At 35.7% G+C, this 27,095-nt stretch overlaps 1 pseudogene; it reads left to right on the top strand.

Moving 5' to 3' along the window:
• The first annotated feature begins 16,093 nt into the window (after nucleotides 1-16,093).
• LOC120081104 (uncharacterized) lies at nucleotides 16,094-16,780 on the top strand (annotated as a pseudogene).
• The last annotated feature ends 10,315 nt before the right edge of the window (nucleotides 16,781-27,095 follow it).

Consider the following 27,095-nt stretch of genomic DNA (forward strand, 5'->3'; position numbering starts at 1 on the left):
CAAGATGGACTCAAATTCCTAATTTAATTTGGATTTCCTACTAAAATCTTATCTTTCTAAAGGTTCTTTTTATAATATTTGAATCAAAATATCTTATCTTTATTTGAATTTAAGATTCTTGGTGGGTTTAAATGGACTAGCCTTATCAAATGATATCAAAATTCATTTACATCCATTTTAAATTTGGGCATATTCCAAATTTTATCACAAATTCCTCTCAAATTAAAATTTGGTAATATTCCAAATTTTATCTCATATTCAAATCAAATTTAGCTTTTATTCTCAATCCAAATCAAATTGAGGGTACAATCTCAAATTTATTTCAAATTAAAATTTGGTCATATTTCAAGTTTTATCCAAAGTCAAATTGTTCAACGTTGAGATTAAATTGTGAATAAAATGTCAAGTTAAAATTTGGTCATATTCCAAATTTTATTTCAAGTTCAAATAATTCAAATTTAGTCTTTTATCCTCGAAGCAAAATTAAATCAGGGATAAAGTTTCAAATTTATCTCAAAATAAAATTTGGTCATATTCTAAATTTTATCAAAAATTCAAATAAGTTTAGCTTTTATCCTATTTCCAAATCAAATTGTGATAAAATCTCAAATTAAAATTTGGCCATATTTCAAATTTTATTTTAAAAAGTCAAATTGTTCAACTTTGAGATTAAATTGTGTATAAAACCTCAAATTAAAATTTGGAAATATTCCAAATTTTATCCCAAACCTAAATCATCCAAATTTTGACTTTTATCCTCGAGTCAAATTAAATTTAGGATAAAATCTCAAATTAATGTCAAATTCAAATTTGGGCATCTTCCAAATTTTATATCAAATTCATCCAATTTTAGGTTCTTATCCTTACTTCTAGATCAAATTGGGAGTAAAATCTCAAATTAAAAATTTGGCGATATTCCAAATTTTATCCCAAATTCGAGTTAAACATATGTACTAAATTCATAATTTGACTGACACATCAATTGAGATCAAATTCAAGAACAGATATATTTGAATTTCCATTCCAACTTTATATTTTTCGAGATTCATCCACCCATATATGTGCATAAATCTCAAAAATGGTCATTTGTTGAATGAGAAATTTTGGATCAATCACAAATTGTCACGTCATTCATGACGAAATTCCAAATCATCAAATTTGGGACCAATTAGAAGTTGACATGTGTCCCAAATTGAAGTTGAAGACAAATTTCGATGACGCCACGTGGTTTCATCATGACCGTTGATTCAGATAAGATTAATTTGACCCAATTTGATATTATTATTTGAGTTAAAGTCTAACTAAGCCCAAAAATTGGCTGAATTTGAATTAAATGTCAAATCAAGCTCAAATCCAACCAAGCCCAAGCCCAGAGGGAGAAAACTCTATAAATAAAGAAACTTTCCTCATTTATGGAGGTCAACAATTCTACATTCCAAAGAGCCCAGAGAGAATTCACCAACAACCAGAATACTCCTAAACTCCTAAAGTTGCACACTTCCTTGAAGACACAAGTCTCCTGAAGACATAAAGACTCTTCCAAGACTTTGACTTCAAGAACATCACACGCTTCGCTTCTTTAAGTTAAGCGCATGCATCCAACTAAGAGAGAATCAGGGGATCAAATGTTAGAGATCGAACCACAATGTATCAAATCAATATCTACACCCACACAAACTCAAGTTCAACTCCACGAAACAAGTTTCTCCGGAAACCTCGTGCGAACAATGCTATCTCATTATGACTCGTTATGTTAATGTTTCGCTTCCTATGGGTCTTCGCTAAGTCTCGCTCTCTCTAGTAACATTACTTAGGATACACTATCTCTTTATGACTCGTTCTGTTAATGTCTCACTCCCTCTAAGTTTTGCTCTTGTTAATTCTCACTCTCTTTAGTGACGTTACTTAGCATATGCTATCTCTTTATGATTTGTTCTGTTAATATCTCTCTCCCTCTGAGTCTTTCTATTGCTAAGTATTGCTCTCTCTAGTGAAGTTACTTAGCATGTGCTATCTCTTTTTATGACTAATTTTTTAACGTCTCGCTCTCTCTAATAACCTTATCTATTGTCTCATTTTCTCTAAGCTTTGCTATCTGTATACAAGATGTTAGTAAAATTACACTGAGATTTTATATATTATATATATACATAAAAAATTACACTGAGATTCCATTTTATCTACATCGTATGTAAAATTACACTAAGATTTTATATGCATTAAAATATAGAATGTTCGCCCACAACTGACATGCTAACTGCATCCTATAGTCATTCATTTTTTCCTGAGTGATTACAGAAGGATCACCACTCGTCACTAAATCTTCTAAAATTTTTATTGAAAATCTACAATCAAGAGACTCGTGTTGTATTCGTATTAGTAGGTCAGGATATTTTCCAACGGGATATATCTAAGTCTGGCATCGAACATTTCAAATCATAATAGTGAAGGAGAGATGGTAGGGTGCAAGTCAATGGCTCAAGCCAAAACTCCAACTTCTTCTTTTCCGTATTGGACGGGAGTGAATCAAACACGAATAACCGGCATCGATTAATGTCCATTACAATCAACATCCAATGTTCACCAATGTTTGTTTCCATATACACAAAATCTACTTCTGCCCACTTGACGTTGAATTTACCCAAGACGTAATCCTTATACGTGTCTTCTTCCCCCATACTATGGCAGCATGTAGTGTCAACTTGTTCTTAATTCGTTTATATACCTCATCTCTAGCATTAAGGTGACTCTACACAATGAATTCAACATTACTAACACGAAATAAACAACCAACATAGTCATATTCACAAGTACAGTAAATAGTTGTCGTTACTCCAATTGGCAAGATGGTGAACTTGTTCATGCACATGTCTGGTCAGCTATAAAATTTATCTTTTATGAACTGATACAAAATATTTATGGTCTGCATCCAAAATAAGGTATAAGTTAGCATTAAGAATTTCATTGTATCCAATTGCGAAAAAAAACAAGGATTATAAACTTATGTCGCATTCAACCCATGAACTTAGTTCAGTCAATTCCTGAAAGAATGACTTGGATAATGGCCTAAATGCATCTTCTCAAACCTCGTGGTATGTATTCTTATTGGCAATTAAATTCATCATTTCTATAAAGACGGCAGGTGGAACCTTATGTTGGGGTTGATGCCCTAAATCTCATAGGGTTCTGTAGTTTGTAAATACCTGTATGAACAAATAGTTTTGTGATATATAATATGAGATATTTTATTCACTTCAGTCTATAAAATATGAGAATTTTAGTTGCATTAATCACAAACCAATAAACTAAGATCCCTGGTTACGTTGTAACTTAAGCATGTATAAGAAGATATACAAGTGTATCGTGCTTTAAGTGATAACGTAAATGGTCTATAGTATATGGATAAAGGAGAGAAACCTTATCTTGATGACGCTATGAGTGTGACCCGCTTTGTAGGTGTTACAAGTGTTGTAAAGTGCTATAAATGGTATGATACTGACCATTCGTGTATTAGACATGCGAGCAGTGATGCCCTATACAAAGGAGTTTGAATAAGACCAGACCATGAAATGTTAAGTCTCTTTATATAACGTTGTTCATGACAGAGACTTTTATTTCACTAGGATGACCATAGGTAACATGACCTTGATCCCGAGTGAGTTGGGAACTCCTGCCTATGAGGGTGGTCATTTGATTTGCATGGGTGCGAGTAGCCAGATCGCTGACTCAAACCTACCATTTTGGGGATTCGTCGTCTGATTGGGGAGTTGGGAACTCATCTACACAAGACAAAATTCACTCATTCCCCGAAGCAGGAGTAAATAGATAAATTGCTCCCTTAAGGGCTGATTCCAAGGCTTGAACAATGTGGGGTCACACCTTCTTTTGGCCCGAGAAAGGTTTACTTATAGTGGGACTATGATGTATTGTTCATTAAAGGAATCAGTGGTACTTAAGGAGTTAGATGTAACTATAGGGGCAAAATGGTAAATTGGCCCAGCAGTACTTACGAGCGATTTGTGAAAGGTCATCGTACTATTGATTGGTTATATCCAATGGACATAGAAATATATCTGTAGTGCGATAGTGAGTCTTTAGTGGTAACGGATGGTGGATATCGTGATTAAAGAGTTTAATCAGTTATTCACGTACCGTTGGAGCTTCAAGCTACAGGTCCATAAGGTCCCCTTGGTAGCTCAATGGATTCATGTTGAGAATCAGTTTTAGGGTTATTTTGAAGTGTTCAAATTAACAAGAGGGAATTTGATTATATATGATATAATTAAATTGATTCAATTATATGTGATATAATTGTTTTGATGTATTAGATACATTAATTAGAGGAATTAATATAAATATGATTTATATTAAATGCTATAAAGGACAAAAAGAACTATGGTTTATATATTGTATAAAATGTGATATTAAAACTATAGGTTATAAATATGATAAGATAAATTAGTTATTATATTTATTTATAATAAATTAGTTATGAGATGATTTTCGTTTTTTCTCCCAATAACGAACCTAGTGGGAAGTTTCCATCAGTTTTTGATAACTGATGGATAAAATAAAAATTATTTTCATTTTTTCATGATCCAACATGCATAAAGCAAAAAAATTATACGATAACTTTGAGAGAGTAAATGATCAAGGAACGAGTATCCTATACGATAGCTACTCGCTACTAAACGATCGAGTACCCAAGTCTAAACGATAGACTTCTATCTTCTCCCACTTATTCGATCGTTTACTCGATCGTCCAGTTCTTCCTTCCCTCTACCAAATTCATACAGAGCCCATACCTCCTGGATTCTCACATTGAGAATACCAAGGTAACCTCATGGTAGTGTCAAGTTACTGTTCGAGGGTCGAGGATCGAGTGTTACTCGATTATATTCGAGGTTCTACCAGTTCGTGCAGTTTGCTGATTTGTTCCCGTTGCATTCGTGCTGGTGAATGCTTTGCTGATTGATCGAGGGATACACAAAGAAAAGATTCTTTAATTGTATGTTTACTCGATCTCTTGTATTTTCCTTTTGAAGCATGATGTAATTTAAAGTTTATGCATAACTATTCTGTTGGATTGTAAATGTTCATGTTCTTTCACAATGGGATTTGGAACGATCTGTTTTCGCTCATTGGTTCTCTGTTTAAGAGTTCCTGCAATTGGTATTAGAGCCAGTTGTTCTGGTATTCCAAATTCCATTGATGTACTGAATTACATTTGTAGTCTTGGTGGGTTTTATGTTTCTACAATGCGTTTAAGTGTTAGATGTAGTTGTAGATGTGAATTATGGATATTACGGGATGAGTGCCTCTCGTTTTAAAGATTTCTTTACATTTCAAAGTTAATTTGTAAGAGTCCCTGCGTTTTTTAGCATAATTAATTTGTTATCGAGTCTGTATTCAAAGTGTTTTGGTTTATAAGAGTCGTTCTTGATGAAGCTTCAACGTATGGAGATGTTGTTCACTTCGAGGAAGGAGACCATGGGTTGATCGCATCGTGTAGCCCAGGCTAAACGATCATTTAGATTTAGCTACGGGATCATGTAGAAAAGTTCTACTCTATTGTGTAGTATTTACTAAACGATCGCATGGCTGATGCTACACGATCGAGTAAAGAGTTTACTCGATCGTGTTGCGTTACCTACTCGATCTCATAGACGATGAGGTAAGCGATCGTTGAGTATATGATACTCGACGCATGTCAAGCGCGCACACTAAATGATCGAGTAGGCCAGAATGCTCATCGCATAGTCATTGACTACTCGATCATTCAGTATGAGATACTCGACGCTTGCCCTTCAACCGTTTAGATGATCATGCTTCATCATATAGTTGTTGCCTACTCGATCGTTTAGCCATGCGTTACACGATATGCGCGTGGCCTTCATGCTTCATCGCATAGTCAAAGACACTCGATCCATGCTACACAATCGTTTATACTCGTTCAGTGTTACTCGACGATCACAAAGAGCTGGTATACGATCTTGAAACGAGGATTCGCCCGGGCAGTTCAAGAGCCGGTTCGCCTGTTTGAACTTGTTGACTCGATGACATGTAATAGATAGTCTTATTTCCAATTTTTTAGGCTAATCATCCTGGTCCATGAATTTTTTATGAATGTACATGTGATGTATGTTTAATTATATGTCATAAAGTATGTCATATAGTTTTAAAACCCACCATAGGTTATGCATTTGTTCATGCGTCATCTTTATATTATAAGAGTTATAATACAGTATTTTACATAATTAAATTACATTAAAGCATGCTCATGCATCGTATAATATAAGAGTTATAATATATGCATTAAGCATGTCCATGCATCGTCTTTATATTATAAGTGATATAGTATAAGAGTGTGTGAAAACATGTATACTTGGTTCATTACAAATTATATAGGAGTGATATATAATAATGAATGAACATTTCATGAAGCATGACACTTAGGTTAATTTATAAAAGTTATAAATACCTAGTCTAGCTTAGCAATGTGGATGTTTTTAATTGTTTCATTTTTTTATAAGTGTTATAATTAATGAAATTAGAACTAAAAACAATAAGAAAGATATGCATGCACACTTAGGCTTTAATCATGTTTTAAAAGAGTTTTAAAATTTGATTGAGATAGACCTAAGATCACGATTCTAATGAGATTGGAAACCTAAGTTTAATCTTTTAATTCAGTTTTATAGGATTAAATTGACTAATAAAAGATTAAATATGTACCAAATCTATCTATAAGGAACCTTTTGTCTAAGGTGGGTTCTGTCTAGGCTGTGGTATTTAAGCTGACGGAAACGAAACACTCTTATCTGGAAACCTACCTAGACAGTTGAATTATATAGATTTGCTACATGCATGCATTTTTTATGATAGTTTGTTAAAGTGTTTAATAAGACTTGAATCAAACTTGTTTAATTATCAAAAGCAAGAGTTGTTTTTTAGCGAATTAAACTCACATTTAGATAAAATTAGTAGTCGAATTGTCTAAGTTAATGAATCCCTAGGTAGAACATTCAGTGGGAGGTATTTGGGGTATATGATACTTCACTTAGACCTCTACACATTTCTCCATAAAAGTTCACAACGTGAGATCTATCCTCGGCCTCGAGGCACCCTGGGAGTGTCCCCCTGAAGGATGGTATTTGGATAGGTCAATACCAAGGTGAATGGAGAGAATGTTCATAGTAGGCCCAAAAATTCTTTCACAAAATAATCCATCTGGTTTTGTAATGAAAAGTATAGGGTTTTGTTACCTCTCCAACTAAAAGTGGGAGCGGGACGTATGACAGCATATCCCACAGTATCTCTCATTAGGTTGGATAACGTTTTTGTGCATTGTCTCGAGTGAAGGAACTCTTATTCAAGAGTACCTACGAGCGGAAGCGGATCTTTCCAATTCATTGTGACAGAATTACCACATATACATCCAAACATACTAAAATGCATTCATAATACTAAAAAGATCGAGAGATCATACCAGTCGAATACTTCTTCTTCACAGCAAATCTATAACTCAATTGTCTACCTTGAATAGTCTCCACACAAATAGAAGGAAACGGAGATCACACCACCACTCAGAGCCCTCAGTATTCTTGGAGTGAGAATACGAAGGGTGGGCTTTATTCGGATTTGGTAGAGGGAAAGAGGAAGAAACATCGTATACAACGATCAAGAAAGTGGGAGATGAGCTCGTCTATCATATAGAAAAAATGCTTGATCGTTTAGATGAAGTATACGATCGTGTAGGAAAAAGGTAAGCGATCGTCTAAACGTTCGTGTAGGAAAAGGTAAGCGATCGTGTATAAAAACTAAGCGATCATCTAAACAATTATTTAGTAAATATCGGGAGCTAAACGATCATTTAATAAATAGCGTGCGCAAGTGTAATCGTTAAGCGATCGCTTAGCAATATCGTAGGTAAGCGGTAGTGCAGGCACTATCGTATAGGCACTAATTTTCTAAGCGATAACACACTTTTTAACACAATGTCCGCGCCTCTCATGCTTAACACACTGTGAGCTATTTATGCGTCTCAAAATGATCTTTCAACTCACTCATCCGTTATTAAAATAGAAGAGATGTCGTCCCATTTCCCTTTTAAACGTCCAATGAATGTGATCTCATCATATTCATAACATATGAATTAATATCATATATTAATTATAGTATTTTTCCTTCACTAGATATAAATCATATTTATATCCAATTTCCTCCAAATTAATATATCTCATACATAAAGTTAATTATATCATATATAATTAACTTAGTTCAATTATATCATATATAACGAACTCCCTCTTGTCAATTTGAAAATTTCAAACTAATCCAAAAACTGACTATCAACTTGTATCCAAGCTACCAAGGGGACCTTATGGACCTAAGGCTCGAAGCTCCAACAGTATGTGAATAGCTGACTAAACTCTTTAGTCACGATATCCACCACCCGTTAACTGCTAGGCATTCCACTAAAGATCAATAGTTGAACTTTTCTTGCCATAGATATATTTCTATGTCCATTGGATATAACCAATCATCAATACGATGACCCTTCACAGATGCTCGTAATTACAGCAGGCCAATTTATCGTTTTGCCCCAGTAACTACATCTTCCTCCTTAAGAACCACTGATCCCTCTAATGAACAATACAACATAGTCCTACTATGTGTGAACACCTCTCGACCCATGAGAAGGTGTGTGGCGCCACATCGTTCAAGCGTCGGGATCAACCCTTAAGAGAGCAATTTATCTACTTACCCCTGCTTTGGGGAAGGAGTGAACTCCATCTTGTGAAGCTGAGTTCCCAACTCCCAAATCAGACGAATCCCCAAAGTGGTAAGTTTTAGTCAGTGCTCTGGTCACTTGCACCCATGTAAATCAAAGGACCACCCTCAATGGCAGGAGTCCTCAACTCACTCAGGATTGAGGTCATGTTACCTATGGTCATTCTAGTGAAGTGAAGTCTCAGTCATGAACGGAGTTATATGACGAGACATTAACACTTCGAGGTCAGGTCTTATACAAACTTTTTGTATAAGACGCCCCCCCTCGCATGTCCACTACATGAATGATCAGAATCAGACCATCTGTGACAAGTCATAACATTTATAACTATTCCACAAAGGGGGTCGCATCCATAGTGTTACCAGGATAAGATTTCCCTCTTATATCCATATACCACAGACCATTTTGATTTTCATTTAAGACATGATCCACTTGTATGTCACTACATACATGCTTAAGTTATATAAAGACAACCAGGGATATTAAGTTTATTGGTTTGTGGTAAAATAAAAACATCTAAATGTGCAAAGTCAAGAAGTGAAGTAAATATCATATATATTATAAATCACAAATGTTCTTACAAAGTTGTTTACAAACTACAGGACACGAGACTTTATGGCACAAACCCCAACAATCTCCCACTTGTCCTAAAGCAAATTGAGGAGTACAAACAAACAAGTACAAAACAATAAACTAGGGCATAAAAACCTAGTGCAACAAAATCTCCCACTTGTCCTAGTCCAGCCGCGGGTGGTCCCATAGACCCATGCTCTGAAGATGACACTCAAACAATGTAACCGTGAGAGCCTTCTTAAACGAATCAACAACATTTTGCTCTGAGGCGATCTTCGTGATGATCACGTCTCCTCGATGCACTATCTCGCGGATCAAATGATACTTCCGTCTATGTGTTTGTCGCGCTTGTGACTCTTGGGCTCCTTGGAGTTCGCCACAGCACCACTATTGTCACAATAGAGGGTGATGAGCCTAGACATATCTGGAACAACTTCCAACTCTATCAAGAACTTTATGAGCCAGACGGCCTCTTTAGCAACTTCACAAGTCGATACGTACTCGGCCTCCATCGTGGAGTCGGGATGCACCCCTATTTAGTACTCCGCCACACTATAGCTCCTCCGTTAAGAGTAAATATTGACCCTAGAGTGGACTTCCGAGAGTCCTTATCAGTCTGAAAGTCAAAATCTGTGTATCCAATAAGGATCAAATCCTTATACCCATACACGAGCATGTAGTCCCTTGTTCTCTGAAGATACTTGAGGATGTTCTTAACTGCGGCCCAGTGACCCTGACCTAGGTTAGACTGATACCTACTGACTATTCCCACAGCATGGTAAATATCTGGCCTAGTGAAAAGCATCACATACATTAAACTGCCAACGGTAGATGCATATGGGACCTGTCTCATGTCCTCAACCTTTTGAGGCATCTTAGGACACATGTCCTTAGAAAAAGTGACTCCATGCTTGAATGGTAGTAGACCTCTTTTGGAGTTTTGCATCGAGTACTTGAGCAAGATTTTGTCAATATACGATGCCTAAGACAGCGCTAGCACTTTGTTCTTATGATCCCGAAAGATCTGTATACCCAGAACAAACTGAGCCTCTCTCAAATCTTTCATTTGGGATTGGGTGGCTAGCCAGTTCTTAACTGCAGTCAGTAGACCTACATCATTCCCAATGAGTAGTATATCGTCTACATACAATACTAAGATAGCTACTGAACTATTGACTATCTGCAGTCAGTAGACCTACATCATTCCCAAGAAAGACATGCATGCACACTTAGGCTTTAATCATATTTTAAAAGAGTTTTAAAATTTGATTGAGATAGACCTAAGATCACGGTTCTAATGAGATTAGAAACCTAAGTTTAATCTTTTAATTCAGTTTAATAGGATTAAATTGACTAATAAAATATTAAATATGTACCAAATCTATCTATAACGAACCTTTTGTCTAAGGCGGGTTCTGTCTAAGTTATGGTATTTAAGCTGATGGAAACGAAACAATCTTATCTGGAAACCTACCTGGACAGTTGAATTAGATAGATTTGCTACATGCATGCATTTTTTATGATAGTCTTTTAAAGTGTTTAATAAGACTTGAATCAAACTTGTTTAATTATCAAAAGCAAGAGTTGTTTTTTAGCGAATTAAACTCACATTTAGATAAAATTAGTAGTCGGATTGTCTAAGTTAATGAATCCCTTTGTAGAACATTCAATTGGAGGTACTTGGGGTATATGATACTTCACTTAAACCTCTACATGTTTCTCCCTAAAAGTTCACAACGTGAGATCTATCCTCGGCCTCGAGGCACCCTGGGAGTGTCCCCCTAAAGAATGATATTTGGGTAGGTCAATACCAATGTGAATGGAGAGAATGTTCATAGTAAGTGGGAGTGGGACGTGTGACAACATATCCCACGGTCTCTCTCATTAGGTTGGATAACGTTATTGTGCATCGTCTCGAGACACCCTGGGAGTGTCCCCCTAAAGGATGGTTATATTTGCACAACTCTTTATCTGATCTCCTGAAAAGGATAAGGTTGCTTTAGTTTCTTATCCTAATATGCTTTTTCCCTATGGTGGGCGCATTAGGGTGGGACTCTAGGGCCCCAAAAAGAGGGGTTACACTTATGCGGAATTGTTAAGGTTGCTAACAAATTCTGGATCGAGACTTTCATTTCACTAGGATGACCATAAGTAACATGACTTTAATCCTGAGTGAGTTGGGAACTCCTGCCTAAGAGGGAGGTCCTTTGATTTGCATGGGTGCGAGTGGTCAGATCGCCGACTCAAACCTACCACTTTGGGGAGTCGTCTGATTGAGGAACTGGAAACTCAGCTACACAAGACGGAATTCACTCTTTCCCTGAAGCAAGGGTAAGTAGATAAATTACTCCCTTAGGGGCTGATTTCAGGGCTTGAACAATGTGGCGCCACACTTCTCTTGGCCCGAGAAGGGTTTACTCATAGTGGGACTATGATGTATTGTTCATTAGAGGAATCAGTGGTATTTAAGGAGTTAAATGTAACTATAGGATCAAAACGATAAATTGGCCTAGTTGTACTTATGAATGATTTGTGAAGAGTCATCATACTATTGATTGGTTATATCCAATAGACACAGAAATATATCTGTAGTGCGAAGAGTGCAACTGTCAGTCTTTAGTGGAATGTCGGGCAGTTAATGGATGGTGGATATCGTGATTAAAGAGTTTAGTTAGTTATTCACGTACCGTTGGAGCTTCAAGCTACAGGTCCATAAGGTCCCCTTGGTAGCTCAATGGATTCATGTTGAGAATCAGTTTTAGGGTTATTTTGATGTGTTCAAATTAACAAGAAGGAATTTGATTATATATGATATAATTAAATTGATTCAATTATATGTGATATAATTGTTTTGATGTAAGATACATTAATTAAAGGAATTAATATAAATATGATTTATATTAAATGCCATAAAAGAGAAAAAAAACTATGGTTTATATATTGCATAAGATGTGATATTAAAACTATAGGTTATAAATATGATATGATAAATTAGTTATTATATTTATTTATAATAAATTAATTATGAGATGATTTTGGTTTTTTCTCCCAATAACGGACTTAATGGGAAGTTTCCATCAGTTTTTTATAACTAATGGATAAAATGAAAAATATTTTCATTTTTTCATGATCCAATGCACATAAAGCAAAAAAAATTATACAATAGCTTTGAGAGAGTAAACGATCAAGGAAAGAATATCCTATACGACAGCTACTCGCTGCTAAACGATCGAGTACCTAAGTCTAAACAATAGACTTCTATCTTCTCCCACTTACTCAATTGTCTAGTTCCTCCTTCCCTCTACCAAATCCATACAGAGCCCATACCTCTTGGATTTTCACACCGAGAATACCAAGGTAGCTTCGTGGTAGTGTCAAGTTACTGTTCGAGGGTTGAGAATCGAGTGTTACTCGATTGTGTTCGAGGTTCTACCAGTTTGTGCAGTTTGTTGATTTGTTCACGTTGTGTTCGTGCTGGTGAATGCTTTGCTGATTAATCGAGGGATACGTGAAGAAGATGTTCTTCAAGGGTATGTTTACTCGATCTCTTGTATTTTCCTTTTGAAGCATGATGTAATTTAAAGTTGATACATAATTGTTTTGTTGGATTGTAAATGTTCATGTTCTTTCACAATGGGGTTTAGAACGATCTACTTCCGCTCATTGATTCTCTATTTTAAGAATTCCTTCACCTTATGTGTTAAGTTGTATTGGACTATCGTTCTAAATAGTGTTGTAGGTACTCCAGGGAGAGGGTACTTAATTGTTGGTTTATCTAAAGGATGTTGTACCCTAATTTCCTTTTGTTTCATTATTTTCTTCTTTGGTGGGGCCAGCAGTGTGTACTTGTCAATACTTTTCTTCTTACGAGTAGTTTTTTTACTTTCAACCATAACCTACATAGATATAACAAAAGGGTGAGCATGTCAAATAACAAATATGAACAAAGAGCTTTTCCAATCACAGAAGGATCATACCAGTGAACCAAGATGCATGGTGTCAAATTGTGCAATAAGTGTTGGCTTCAACATACATTGTATCTTAGAAAGTGGAGGTTCAATGTTCTCTCTACTTGAATCAAGATCTAAATGTGGAAGGATAGTGGGTAAGGCAGCGTTATCTCACTTTGGAGGTGGAAGTAGGGTGGGTGAGGTAGAGGTATCAGGCTCTACGGGTGGGGGAGAAATAGGTGAGAATGCAGTATTGGGCTCTACGGGTGGAAAAGGAATGAGTGACATGGTGGTATTAGGATCTTGAAGTGGAAGTGAAACATGTGAGGTGGTGGTATCTAAAGGGAAAGGTAAGGTAGGTGACTGAGGTAGTGGTGGGGCGGGTGACCTAGGTGGAAGCTAAATGGGTGGGTGCGGTAAGGGTGTGGGTGATTAAGGTAGTGGTGTGGTTGGTAACCTAGGTAGAGGTGGGGTGGGTGACTGAGGTAGGGATGGGATAGGTGACCTAGTGGCATCGTGGCCTGTCTGTGGAGTGGGTAAACTTGTCGCCTCAAAGACCGTGGTACCCTTTATAGACTGTAACAGAGACATAATGGTTGGCAGTTATGCTTTCATGTCTCTCGTGTCTTTCTTGAGGTTTGATACACAACCATCCAACCTCGATATTGAGCTGTCAATACTCCGCAGGTACGAATAATATAGAAGAATCAACATTAGCTCCCTTCGTACGGCCTGAAACCTCAGGCTCAGGATACTCTTCCTCAAGCTTAGGACGAACGTGGCACACCAGAACATCATGAAACATATCCTCACTGGGGGTGTAGGTGGACTCATGGATGTTTATGTCATCCTCAAATTTTCCGTCCCTCTCTCCACCTTAAGCATATTCTTGCTTATCATCATCCCCACTTTCAAAACTATCATCCCCATTTGAACTACCACCACTTTCTGAACTTTTTGAACTACTAGAGCTTCTCGAACTCTTAACATCAAAATGTAATTATCTTACGGTCCGTCTATCTGTTGGGGTGTCACAAAACTTCTTTTCAGCATTGGACATGATAAGACCCTCTTTGACTTTTGTTTACATTAACAACCTAACCCAGTAAGATGGTTAGTGCCAATTTAAAAACCAAATAAACATATTGTGGCTAGATTACACATACATTTTGAGACTAAAAAATATCTCTCTCCAGTGCTCTGAATGACACCTGTAGGAGTATGACCACCGTAATATACGAGGCACAGCTACCTTGCTATTTTGAGTGGCTATCTTCCTCGCTATCAATGATGAAGATCTTGTATGTCCATACTTAAATACGAAACAACACATATTCAGAACTATGTTAATGTTAAACCAAAGACAATCTTTTGTTAAAGAATATCTATATGAAATGTTTGAGGAAATCCATGCAAAGAGTACTTCAAGATGTATTTTTTATTTCCTTTCACCTTCTCCATGTATAGACCAACCTTATCATTCAATGCAGTCTTAAGGGCGTCGAGTATCCTCTCCCAAATAACTGTACCCCAATTTAGTCTTTTGTAATAATCTAAGTCCTTAACGTCTAATAGTAGTGTACGACCGACTGCACTCTTTTGCTTGTTCTTTCTCGTCATTGCAACGTCTGTGTGATACACCAAGGTGATCTTAACAACATCATCATCATTTTTGAACTCTAACTTCTTGTATTCTTCTTCTAGTAAATTCAGGTGGAATGAGTTCGAAGTCGACTGATTACCAATATACTTAGTTGTATGTTCTTGTGAGGACTCCTCACTCCGAAGAACTCGCATAGGGGACCACCACAAACCAGTAATCAACAAAAATCATCTTTCGAAAATGTGATTCCCTTTCCTCTAATGAAGAATTTGATTGATCAGCTCTTTTCGTCTTCACTTCCTTAAACAACATATAGTGGACAAGTGGGCTATTGAATACGATGTTAATGTCTACGAATTGCCCAAAAAATATTCTCTTAAACATCTCTAACTGCTCTCGGGTAAGCTTCTCCTTCACAATCTTGTTGGCATTCGCAATGTGGGCCAAGCTTGTTACTTGCCCGAAAAATCAATCAACTTCACGTATTTTCAAACCTTTTGACATCTTAAAGTACTCTTACATGAAATGAACATTCAATATATCAGATAATGGGTTCTTAAAAAAAACCAGTGACCATACATTCTGTTTAAGTCTAGTTAGACTCGCTCTCGCCGATCTTTCTCTCGCTGATATTGCTCTCACAAATATCGCTATCATGAATCTCGCTCTCACCTTATCTGGCTCTAACTGTAGCTCGTCTTCGTCTCGATGATGCAAAACACATCAAAACCCAAAATATAAACAAATGCAACCGATTATTGAGGAAAAGGTTTGATTGAGAGAAATAGATGAAGCAGGATTAAACATACGTGTCGGTCGATTCTAACCTAAAACCTAAATAGACACAACATGCATAACGAAGATTAAATTCACTTACCCAAGAGTTTCGAATATCGGCAGTAGATGGACAATTTTGCAAAGCGAGAATGAGTAACACTTCCACACAAGAATACTGAGCGAAACTTCCACACAAGAGTACTGCTACGTTTGAAGAGAGATTTTGTATGGAAGACAAAATGAGAGGGCAATTTTGTAATCTGGTATGGCGATGACGTCAACAGATGATCATTTGACTTTTTTTTTTTTTAAAAAAAAGAGGTCATTTGGTATTTTGGGCCCAAATATTGGGCAAATTTCCCTTTTATGTCCTTACAACAACAAAGTCAAAGCAACATGAATCTTTACATCTCTTCTCCAAGTTCGGTCATCTTTCCTAAAAGCAATGCTTCTCAACAAGTCAAATCTAGATCATCATCATCATTCTACAACTGCACTCGCTAGAGCAGTCCAGAAGTGCCAACGGGAAGTGATCTAAAGATAGTGCCACTATTCCCACATTTGTTTTCCCACAACCATTCTTGCCTATGTAGGAGAAGGCATTTCATTGAAGCAGCAGCAACAACCGCATCTCTACTCCCCCTATGCCCTTCAATGGTTGCTTCTAATTCATCCTTTGATTATACAGTGAGCATCTGCTTTCCAAGGGGACTAATGGGTTTCCCCCCCTAAATCAATAACCATATTTTACTTAATCAAACTCCCCCAAACCCACATGATTAAGTTGATTAATTTTGTTGTGTATAGGCTATGTTGAACAGGGTCCGTCCTCCTAAGCCAGATTGGTACGAGGATTTCTATTTGTTACTTCTGGCTAATGCCATAAAATTGTATGAAGTGAAGGTTAGAGCTAACTTAACATTACTGTTTACTGGAATTTGTGAACTGTTAGTTAACATTGTTTCTATGTTTTTTCTATGTTTCTTGTTTAGTCAGATTGCAGATTACAAGTCCCAAATGTTTTCCCATTTGAGTGGGAAGGCTCAGAAAGTCTTGGAGATTGGAATTGGTGTAGGTTCTTGAAGGATCCTTGATAAGGAGATCCATGAGCGGAAGTAGATCGTCCCAAATCCCATTTTTACAGAAGTCATAATTTTATAGAGAAATATACAGATCATGCATTTAATTATAAATTTACAACATGCTAAATAAATTAGAAAAGAAAAGGGAATAGAAGGCTTACCCTTGAAGAATCTAATATCTTCATGTATCCTTTTTACTATGAAAATCACGAACAATTCAAAAACCCAATTGGTCACCACCACTTGGAAACCTCGGTATTCTCAGGCAGAGAACGCAAGAGTTGTGGGCTCTAGCTATTTTGGATTTTTTAAGAAAGGGTTTGATTGAGAGAAGGAGATGAAAGAGGATGAATTTTGTTTTTTTCACAGAACTATTTTGTGTATACTGCTTTCTCTTTCTTTTTGCAAGAAGAAGAAGAAGAAGAATATCAGGAACCCTAACCTCCCACTTATGTGATTGTAGAGAATGAAGGGAATAGAAGTTATTTCCCTCCCTTTAATTTAATTTTAAAAATAAATTAAAATAAAACAATCTAATCTAACTTCAATACATATATACATATATACATAACTATATGTTATATCATATATAACATATAACTATAGTTTTTATATTGCATCAAATACAATATAACCTATAGTTTCAATTTTTTCTCAAAAATGGCTTTTAGTATAAATCACATTTACATTAAATTCAACTACATGAATCCAATTCATATAATTAATATTTGAATCATATTCAAATATTTATCTTCTCTCATAAATACTTAATATAATGTATCAAATACACTACAATAATTATATCATATATAATTAAATTAACTTAATTATATCACATATAATTAATTCCCTCAATTAATTTGAACAATTCAAATTAATCCAAAAATCGATTCTCATTTATTCCCGTTGAGGTACCGAGGGGACCTCATGGACCTGTAGCTTATTGCTCCAACAGTACGTGAATAATTAATTAAACTCTTCGATTAAATTATTCACCATTCGTTAACTATCGGGCACTCAATAAAAGACCGACAACTGCGCTCTTTTCACTACATATATATTTCTGTATCTATTGGATATAACCAATCAACAGTACAATGACCTTTCACAAATTGCTTGTAAGTACACATGGACCAAAATTACCATTTTGCCTCTGTAGTTACATCTAACTTCTTAAGTACCATGGATCCCTCTAATGAACAATAAATCATAGCCCAACTATGACCAAACCCTTTTCGGACCTGAGAGGGTGTGGCCCACATTGTTCAAGCCTTGGAATCAGCTCTTAAGAGAGCAATTTATCTACTTGCCCAGATATTAGAGAAGAAGTGAGTTCTTTCTTGTGTAGTTGTGTTTCCAACTCCCCTATCAGACGAATTCCCAAAATGGTAGGCTTGTTGAGTCGACGATCTGGTCACTCTCACCCATACAAATCAAATGATTGCCTTCACAGGTAGAAGTTCACAACTCACTCAAAAATTAGGTCATGTTACCTATGGTCATCCTGGTAAAATGTAAGTTTCTATTATGAACAACGTTATATAATGAAACTAAACATTTCGTGGTCCGATCTTATACAAACTCCTTTGTATAAAGTATCCCCGCTCACATGTCTCTATATGAATGATCAGTATCAGATTATTTTTAGCACTTTACAATGATTTTAACATCTACAAAGCAAGTTATACTCGTAGTGTCACCATAATAAGATATCCAACCTTATCCATCTACTGTAGACCATTTAGGTTATCACTTAAATATGATCCATCCATATGTCTCTACATACATATTTAAACTCCAAGATAACATTGGATGATAGTTTATTGGTTTGTGATTAATGCAACTAATTTTGAAATAAAAAATCACATATTTCATTACATAAATAAAATGCTTGTACATTACAATTACAAACTATAGAACCCTACGAGATTTAGGGCACCAACCCCAACAGTTCTAATCTTAAGTATTACGCTGAGGATGAAGATATGGAGGTTTATGGTATGGATCCAATTAAAAAAAAAGGAGAAATATGTTCGGGAAGCGGCACAAAATGCTGGTTTGCCACTTAAGAATTTTGAGTTTAAACAAGCGGTATGACGCTTTATAGATCTCTGATGTTCATTGTTGAACTTCATAGAATGAAATTATATAAAAGTAGCGTAGTTCCTTCATGTTATGTCTGTCATTGAATGTGAAAGCACTTCTAATTTGGGTAAATTTGACCCACGAAGCATTTCAAGCTATTGGTAGAAATGGGTTTCTATTTTCAACATGATTGGCTAGACAAGTGATAGATAGGGTCAACTTCAATAAATGTTTTGAGTTCACAAAGGAAAAATGAATTCTATAAATTGTAACTTGATTGATTACATAATGGGATCAATAGGCCAATTTATGCAACTCTTGAGCACTAAAATTCCGGAACTGAATGAGATAAAAGAGTAACAATATGCAACCTATTTACACAAAATACTCAACTATATTGGAGAGATTCATGCTGAGAGGAAGATGGTTGTAGTTGTTGAGATTCTAAAAGCATTTTAAGATACTTTTTCTTAAATGTTATGGATTATATGTGTTTTAATGAGTTAAAAATTGATTATAATATACTGAAAAGTACCTCTAAACTCACTAAAAATTGATCGGATAGGGTTGTTTTTTTGTTTTTTTTTTAAAACTATTTTTTAATTGGAAGAATGAAGTTTACTCATATTTGGAAATTTGGACTTATTCAATCTTTGACACCTAAAAAGGAGGGGCAAGAAAGGTATTTCATAGAAGAAAGTTGTTATAGAGGAAATAAGAAAGGAGAAAGTTGTTATGGAGGAAATGGGAAAGAAGGACAACTATTGAGGGACCAATGTCAATCTGCTATAAAATGACACCTTGGTTTCAGTATAGGCAGAGAATTTTGTGAGAGAAATAAAGGTTGAGGGTAGCTTTTAGGAGAGAATCACCAACTCTCTCAAAGGCTCTGGTTTGCTTCCTTTATATTTCTTATTTTCTATTTTTAAGTATCTTGTACTATTGGTGTGGTTGTTATTTATCTACTTCATTACCTCTGTAATCCCTTTTCTTAATTAATACTACTATTGTAGTGGAGTTTCTTTATTATTTTTGGCCATATTTGTTAGGTTTACTGAGTGCAAGAAGAGAAATCTAACAAATTGGTATCAAAGCCCACCAATCATGGGGCATACAAGAGTGATGACTGAGAAGTAGATGGATGAGAGAATGAAGGTTAGTGAGAAGGAAATCACCAGATTAAAGGATATGCTCCTTGGTCTTTACAAAAATATAAAAAAACTGGTCGAGGAAGTCAGAGAAAACAACTCCACAGGGAAGAATGAGAAGTCAGGAACCATAGAAGAGAGTCACCTCAAATTGAAAGGAAAGATGGAGGAGGCCGATTTGTCTTAAAACCAAGGAGCTCGAAAAGCTGATAAGAGAAAATATAAGAGAGTCGAGATTCCCCTATTCATAGGTGAGAATCTAGAGTTTTGGGTTTATCAAGCTGAATAATACTTCGAAATCCATGAGTTATCCGATTATGAGAAGGTCAAGGTGGATATTGTCAAGTTTCCTCATGATGAAGTGGATTAGTTCCACTTGGATTAGTTATAATTGGAAAGCTATTACTACCTATAAAGAACCGAAAAAGAGGATGTTTAGACGTTACATAGCATCGAGGAAGGGAGTTTGGAAGCTCATCTTTTGCGGATTAAACAAGAAGGGTCGTATGCCAACTACGTGAAGAAATTTGTGACCTATTCAACACCTTTACCGGAGATGGGTGAGAACGTGCTCAGAGATGCCTTTTTGAATGGACTCGAACCGATGTTACAGGTGGAGGTCATCAGCAAACATCCAACAACATTGGACGAATGCATGCGGGAGGCCAAATTAGTTAATGATCGAAATATGGCCCTAAAAATGGCTTTGGCTAATTTGGGTATAGTTGAGCCCAATAAGCGGGAGGCCCAAAATGGTAAGAAATATGTAACAGCGGACAAGGCTTTCGTAAAAGGGAATGAAACCCTAACGATGATGTAAATGTAACTCCGAGTGAAGGGTGACTTTACAAAGAAAGATCCAACATTGAAGAGATTATCGGACATTGAATTCTAATAAGGGTATGTGTTTTTGTTGTAGCGAGAAATATTCGCCCGGACACTGTTGCAAGATAAAAGAGAATCGAAAACTGATGTTGTTCATCGCAAATGAAGAAGAAGATTCCGAAATCGAAGAGGTAGAAGAAGAAGAGGAGAAGCCTAAGCTGAAGAAGATGGAAGTAATTGAGAAGGCAAAACTAGCTTTAAAGCCGATGCTCGATTTTTCAGAAAAAGGGGCGATGAAGCTAAATGGAAGGATGAAGGATAAGAAGGTAATCATGTTAATTGATTAAGAGGCTACTCACAATTTTATTCATCGGGAAGTTGGGGAGTTAAACCTACCTCTAGTACAAAAGACAAAATTCATAGTGGTAATTGAGAATGGAACGACAATTTAGGGAAAAAGAATCTGCAAGTGTATTGAACTAAAACTACAGGAGCTAGTGATAAGAGTTGACTTTCTGGCCATCGATTTACGGCAAATGGACGTGGTTCTGGGAATCCATGGCTATGCACAACAGGGTTCATGGGCGTCCACTAGCCGACGTTGATTATGTCGTTCAGGTTGAAAAATTCTCATGTAATTCTACAAGGAAAATCGTCCCTCACGAAGTTCGAAATATCATTCAAGGCTTTATCCAAAATATGGGAAGAGGATGATCTAGGTTTTTTTTTAATCAAATTTCAGCACTTGAAAATCGAAGGGAACAATGAGAGCATTTAGGACGTTGAGAAACCCAATCATGAAGGACTACCAGTTATGATCCAATCGTTACTAAAGGAAAATGAAGATGTGTTTGAGACTCCTACCACTCTACCTTCAAAACGTGCAATCAATCACCGCATCCTGACCATTGAAGGACAGAAACCCATCAATGTTCGCCCAAACAAATATGGTCATACCCAGAATGAAGAGATTGAGAAACTTGTCTATGAAATGTTACAAGCCGAAATAATTAGACCAAGCCATAGCCCTTACTCAAGTCCATTTCTGTTAGTCAAGAAAAAGGATGGGGAATGGTGATTTTTTATGGATTACAGAAAATTAAACCAAGCTACCATTGTTGAGAAGTTTCGCATTCTAGTGATCGAAGAGCTCTTAGACGAATTACATAGAGTCGTCATATTCTCAAAGTTAGACCTTAGATCGGGGTACCATCAGATCAAATGCGTGAGGACAACATTGAGAAGACTGCCTTTTGGACTCATGAAGAACACTACGAATTTATGATCATGCCTTTTAGACTAACCAATGGCCCAACTACGTTCCAATCTTTAATGAATCAAGTTTTTCACCCCTTTCTTCGTCGATTTATACTTGTGTTTTTTTTATGATATTCTTGTTTATAGTCCAAATATTACCACCTATGAGATTCATCTGGGAGGAGTGTTCAACATACTGAGAGATAATAAGTTGTATGTAAATAAAAAGAAGTGCATATTTTGCCAATCAATGATTTAATACTTGGGACATTGGATCTCACTGCAGGGAGTGGAAGTAGATGGAGAAAAGATTAAAGCAATGATGGAGTGGCCACAACCGAAGAATGTATCGGAACTCAGGGTATTTTTAGAACTCATGACTATTACAGAAGATTCGTGAGAGGTTATAATGGCATTGCTGCCCTCTTAACCAAACTATTGCAAGAAGATAGTTTTTTCTGGAATGAAGAAACCATACAAGCCTTTGAAGAGTTGAAGCACATAATGATGACTGTCCCAGTACTAGCCCAACCCGATTTCTCTCAGCCATTTATGATTGAAACTAACGCATCCGGATTTGGTTTGGGGGCAATATTGTCTCCAAATTTCAAACCAATAGCCTATTTTAGCCCAAAGTTATCTCCCCAAGCCCAAACCAAATCCATCTATGAAAGGGAACTCATGGAAGCAGTACTAGCAGTCCAGAAGTGGCAACATTATCTGTTGAAAAACAAGTTCATAGTGATCTCATATTAGAAGGCCTTAAAATTCTTGATGGAACAATGTGAAGTCCAACCTTTGTTTCAAAGGTGGTTGAGAAAGCTATTGGGATACGATTTTGAAATTATATATCAACCAGGATTGCAAAATAAGGCAGCTGATGTCCTGTCACGCATTCCCCCAATAGAAAAAACGTATGTGTTGACAGCCTCAACCTTGGTAGATGTGGAAGTCATTTTGAAGGAGGTTGAAGAAGATGAAGAACTCCAAAAGATAATAGCAGTACTGAAGAACGACCTTGAGGGAAAGCCAAAATACCAATAGAAGAATAATCAATTTTTGTACAAGGGAAAGTTAATGCTCTCTCATTCTTCAGCCTTACTACATACGTTCCACAATTCGGTATTGGGAAGGCACTCGGGCTTCTTGAGGACCTATAAAAGAATGAATGGAGAATTATTCTGGCAAGGAATGAAATTAGATATAACGACTTATGTGGAAAGGTGCGAGATTTTCCAAAGAAATAAGACAAAATCTCTGTCTCCTGCGGGTTTGTTGCAACCATTATCAATCTCAAAATTGATCAGAGAAGATTGGACAATGGATTTTATAGAGGGATTACCTAGAGCATGGGGTTATGATGCTATCATGGTGGTTATCGATCGGTTAAGTAAGTATAGTCATTTCATCAACCCCAGGCATCCATTCTCTGCCAAATAAATTGCAGAGGCATTCATTCAAGAGGTGGTTCAACATCACGGGGTTCCAAAATCAATAATTACTGACCGAGATAAAAGTTTTTAAGTAACTTCTGGAAGGAAATGTTCACGCCGATGAGTATGCAATTAAAAAGGAGCATGACATTCCACCCTCAAACAGATGGACAGACAGAGAGAGTCAACACATGTCTTGAGACATACCTGAGGTATTTTTGTAATGAACAACCCACAAGATGGAACAAATGAGTTGCATGGGTTGAATTATAGTACAACACCACTTTTCACGTTTCAATTAAAACTACACCATATCAGGCAGTATATGGGAGACCACCCCCCTCTAATTTCATATGGAGATAGGAAAACAACTAATAATACCGTGGAGCAACAGTTGAAAGAGAGAGATTTAACACTAAATGCCCTGAAGGAGAAATTAATAGTAGCTCAAAATCAAATGAAGGAAAATGCAGACTTACATCGAAGGGAGTTGCAATTTATAGTGGGAGATGAAGTTTACCTAAAACTCAGACCTTATCGACAACGCTCGTTAGCTTGAAGAAGGAGTGAGAAACTATCCCCCAAGTTTTATGGGTCATACCGAGTCATCAAGAAAATAAGAGAGGTGGCTTACAAATTAGCTCTCCTACCATAAGCGTCCATCCATAATGTATTTCATATTTCCCAACTAAAGAAAAAAGGGGCAAGCGCATAAAGTGCAGCACCACCCACCGACTTTGTTTGAAGAGTTGAATTGCAGGTAACTCCAGAGTCGGTATTGGGTGTATGCTAAAATGGAGAGTTAATAGCCCAAGAATGGTTCGTTAAATGGAAAGGTCTACCTGAAAATAAAGCAACTTGGGAATCGATTTCCCTTATGAAACAACAGTTCCCTTACTTCCACCTTGAGGGACAAGGTGCATTTCGAGAATGGCGATTTGTTAAACCTTCAATTCTATACACCTAGAAAAGGAGGGGCAAGAAAGGTAATTTACAAAAGAAAGTTGTTATGGAGGAAATGGGAGAGGAAGAAAACCGTTGAGGGACCACTATCAATCTGCTATAAAAAGACGCCTTGGGTTTCAGTGTAGGCAAGGAATTGTGTGAGAGAAATAAAGGCTGAGAGTAGCTTTTAGAAGAGAATCACCAATTCTCTTGAAGGTGCTAGTTTGCTTCCTTTATATTTCTTATTTTCTATTTTTGAGTATCTTGTACTATTGGTGTGGTTGTTATTTGTTCACTACCTATGTAATCCTTTTTTTTTTTTAATTAATACTACTATCACAAAGGAGTTGCTTTGTTATTTTGGCCATACTTGTTGGGTTTACTGAGTGTAGGAAAAGGAACCTAACACTCCCACCCGCAGTTGTTGTACTAAAAAAAAAAAAAAAGAATATCATGAGCTCCCATTAACCTGAGAATTGACTTTGCTTTTACTGTTTGGCAGTCTATCGATTGCTCGATTGTTGATAGTGTAACATAGCACGTTGTATACTTTCGTTAGAATTCAAGAAAAGCCATAGATTTAGATACTACCCATTGATGAATTTCCCAATAGCATTGGCATTATAGACAGGAGAATCTCTATTGAAAGTATAGTAGTCGAAGTCCTTTCCTTAACATCATGATGAGTTTGAAGTTTGGGCACACGCAGTGGAAAACAAATTAGTCCTGTCCTTTGAATAATGATAGATGAAAAGAAATGAAGTTATGCTACTAAACTTGTCTAGTTCTCATCCTCGTTTACTTGTAGACCGTTAGATGTACCAAAGATAAATGATTGGATGCCTACATAGGAAGTATGAAAAACTTTTCAACTTGTTTGTAATAACTTTCTTAGTGCTTAAAAAACACTTATCTTTGTAAGCACTTGAAAGCGATTCAAAATATGCACTCGATATTTTCCAAATATGTAAGTATATGAATGTTGCATTTCTTTGGGTGGTGCGCAGAGGTGAAGAGGGTTCTAAAACCTGGTGGACTATATATATTTGTCGAACATGTCACTAAAAAAGGTATTTGCTAACTCATTAGTTCCACAAAATCACTTGTTAGAAATAAGATAACCAATTTATCATTTTTGTCTTCTTTGTGTCAATGTAGAAGGAACCATGCTTTGATTTATGCAGGACGTGCTTGATCCTTTGCAGCAGATCGTTTCTTATGAATGTCGTATAAAAGCAGGGTTTTCAAATTTTGATCTAAACATGGCTTCCTTCTCTAGTTTTTCCTTCATAAATCCTCAAGTTTATGGAGTTACTTATAGATGATCCACATTGCACACCATAGCCTCTTTCATTATCTTCTTCTATGTTCTTTTGTCTTCTCTTTTCTTTTTTTTTTTTTTTTTGGGAAAACGAGATAAAGAAATGATTAGCAGGCTATTATTAAAACCCCTAATTTCATAGATGTTCAAAATATTTGAATATTTACGTAGTTAGATCTTCTCTATTTTTTTAGTACCATTATGCTCCTAATTCCATTTATCTCTCTGATTATTAATCTCATAAATGTCCAAAAAAAGAAAAATTAATTAACCCTGTTTTCTCACGAAACTATCTTCCCTTTATAGTCGCTCCACTTTTCACTAAACTTTTTCCTATTTTCCATTATTTGTTGAGATTAAATGCTCAATCATTTTGCCATTTATTTCTCTATTTTTCTTAATTCTATATTTTATATTGTTTTACTATTTTTATATATTTTCTACCCATTTTTTAGTCATATTCTTTATGTAAACTTTCGGTCGTTTATGATTCAAATTTAGCTTAATTATTGTATTTATTAAATAAATATTATATTCAAACGTAATAAAATGATGGATATATAATTCACATGGTTAAAATTTCCATCAAAATTTTGAGATTTTAAAGGGTTCGAAATTTTTATTGGAAAAATTTTTGTTTCCCCCCTAATTTTGAGAAAATTTAGAAAAATTTCGACATTTCGAGAAAATTTTGATTTTTATAATTAATTACGTTAGCTCAATTCAAGTTTTTCAATTTTAGAATCTTGATTACACACAATTATATAGTTTCATACATTAATGTCATTTTCGATAAAGGATTAAATTTTTTTAGATGCTACTTTTTCTAATTTCTAACTTTTCTTAATTTTTAGCTTTATTTTTTACCCAAAATTTTTATTTCTAAAGAAATTGAATTTGAAAAAATCACAAAAAATAGCCTATATTTATTCTTAATTTCATTAAAACTTTTTAATTAAATTCTCATATCATTTTACCTCAAAATTGAATTGATGTGAGTTTTTTTTTTAATATTATTCAAACTTTTCATAATTTTCACATAATTTCATCTCAAAATATTTCTAAACTTTATATTATTTTGTAATTATTTTTCCATTTCTTTTTAAAATTTCTGCTATCGCATCAATATTTACACATGCAATAGACATCTAAATGTTGTCTTACATTATAGAAATTGTGATTAAAAATGGTCCATTATAGTCTAATTAAGCCATAATGAAATTTTCATAAACTAATTACAACAATTTCCATCAATTTTTATATTTCTTCTTGAAATTTTCATCAATATCGATATTTTTATAA

The sequence above is a fragment of the Benincasa hispida genome, chromosome 7 (assembly GCF_027475165.1).
Source record: "Benincasa hispida cultivar pf3 chromosome 7, pf3_genome.v1.1, whole genome shotgun sequence".
In the NCBI taxonomy this organism is placed as follows: domain Eukaryota; kingdom Viridiplantae; phylum Streptophyta; class Magnoliopsida; order Cucurbitales; family Cucurbitaceae; genus Benincasa; species Benincasa hispida.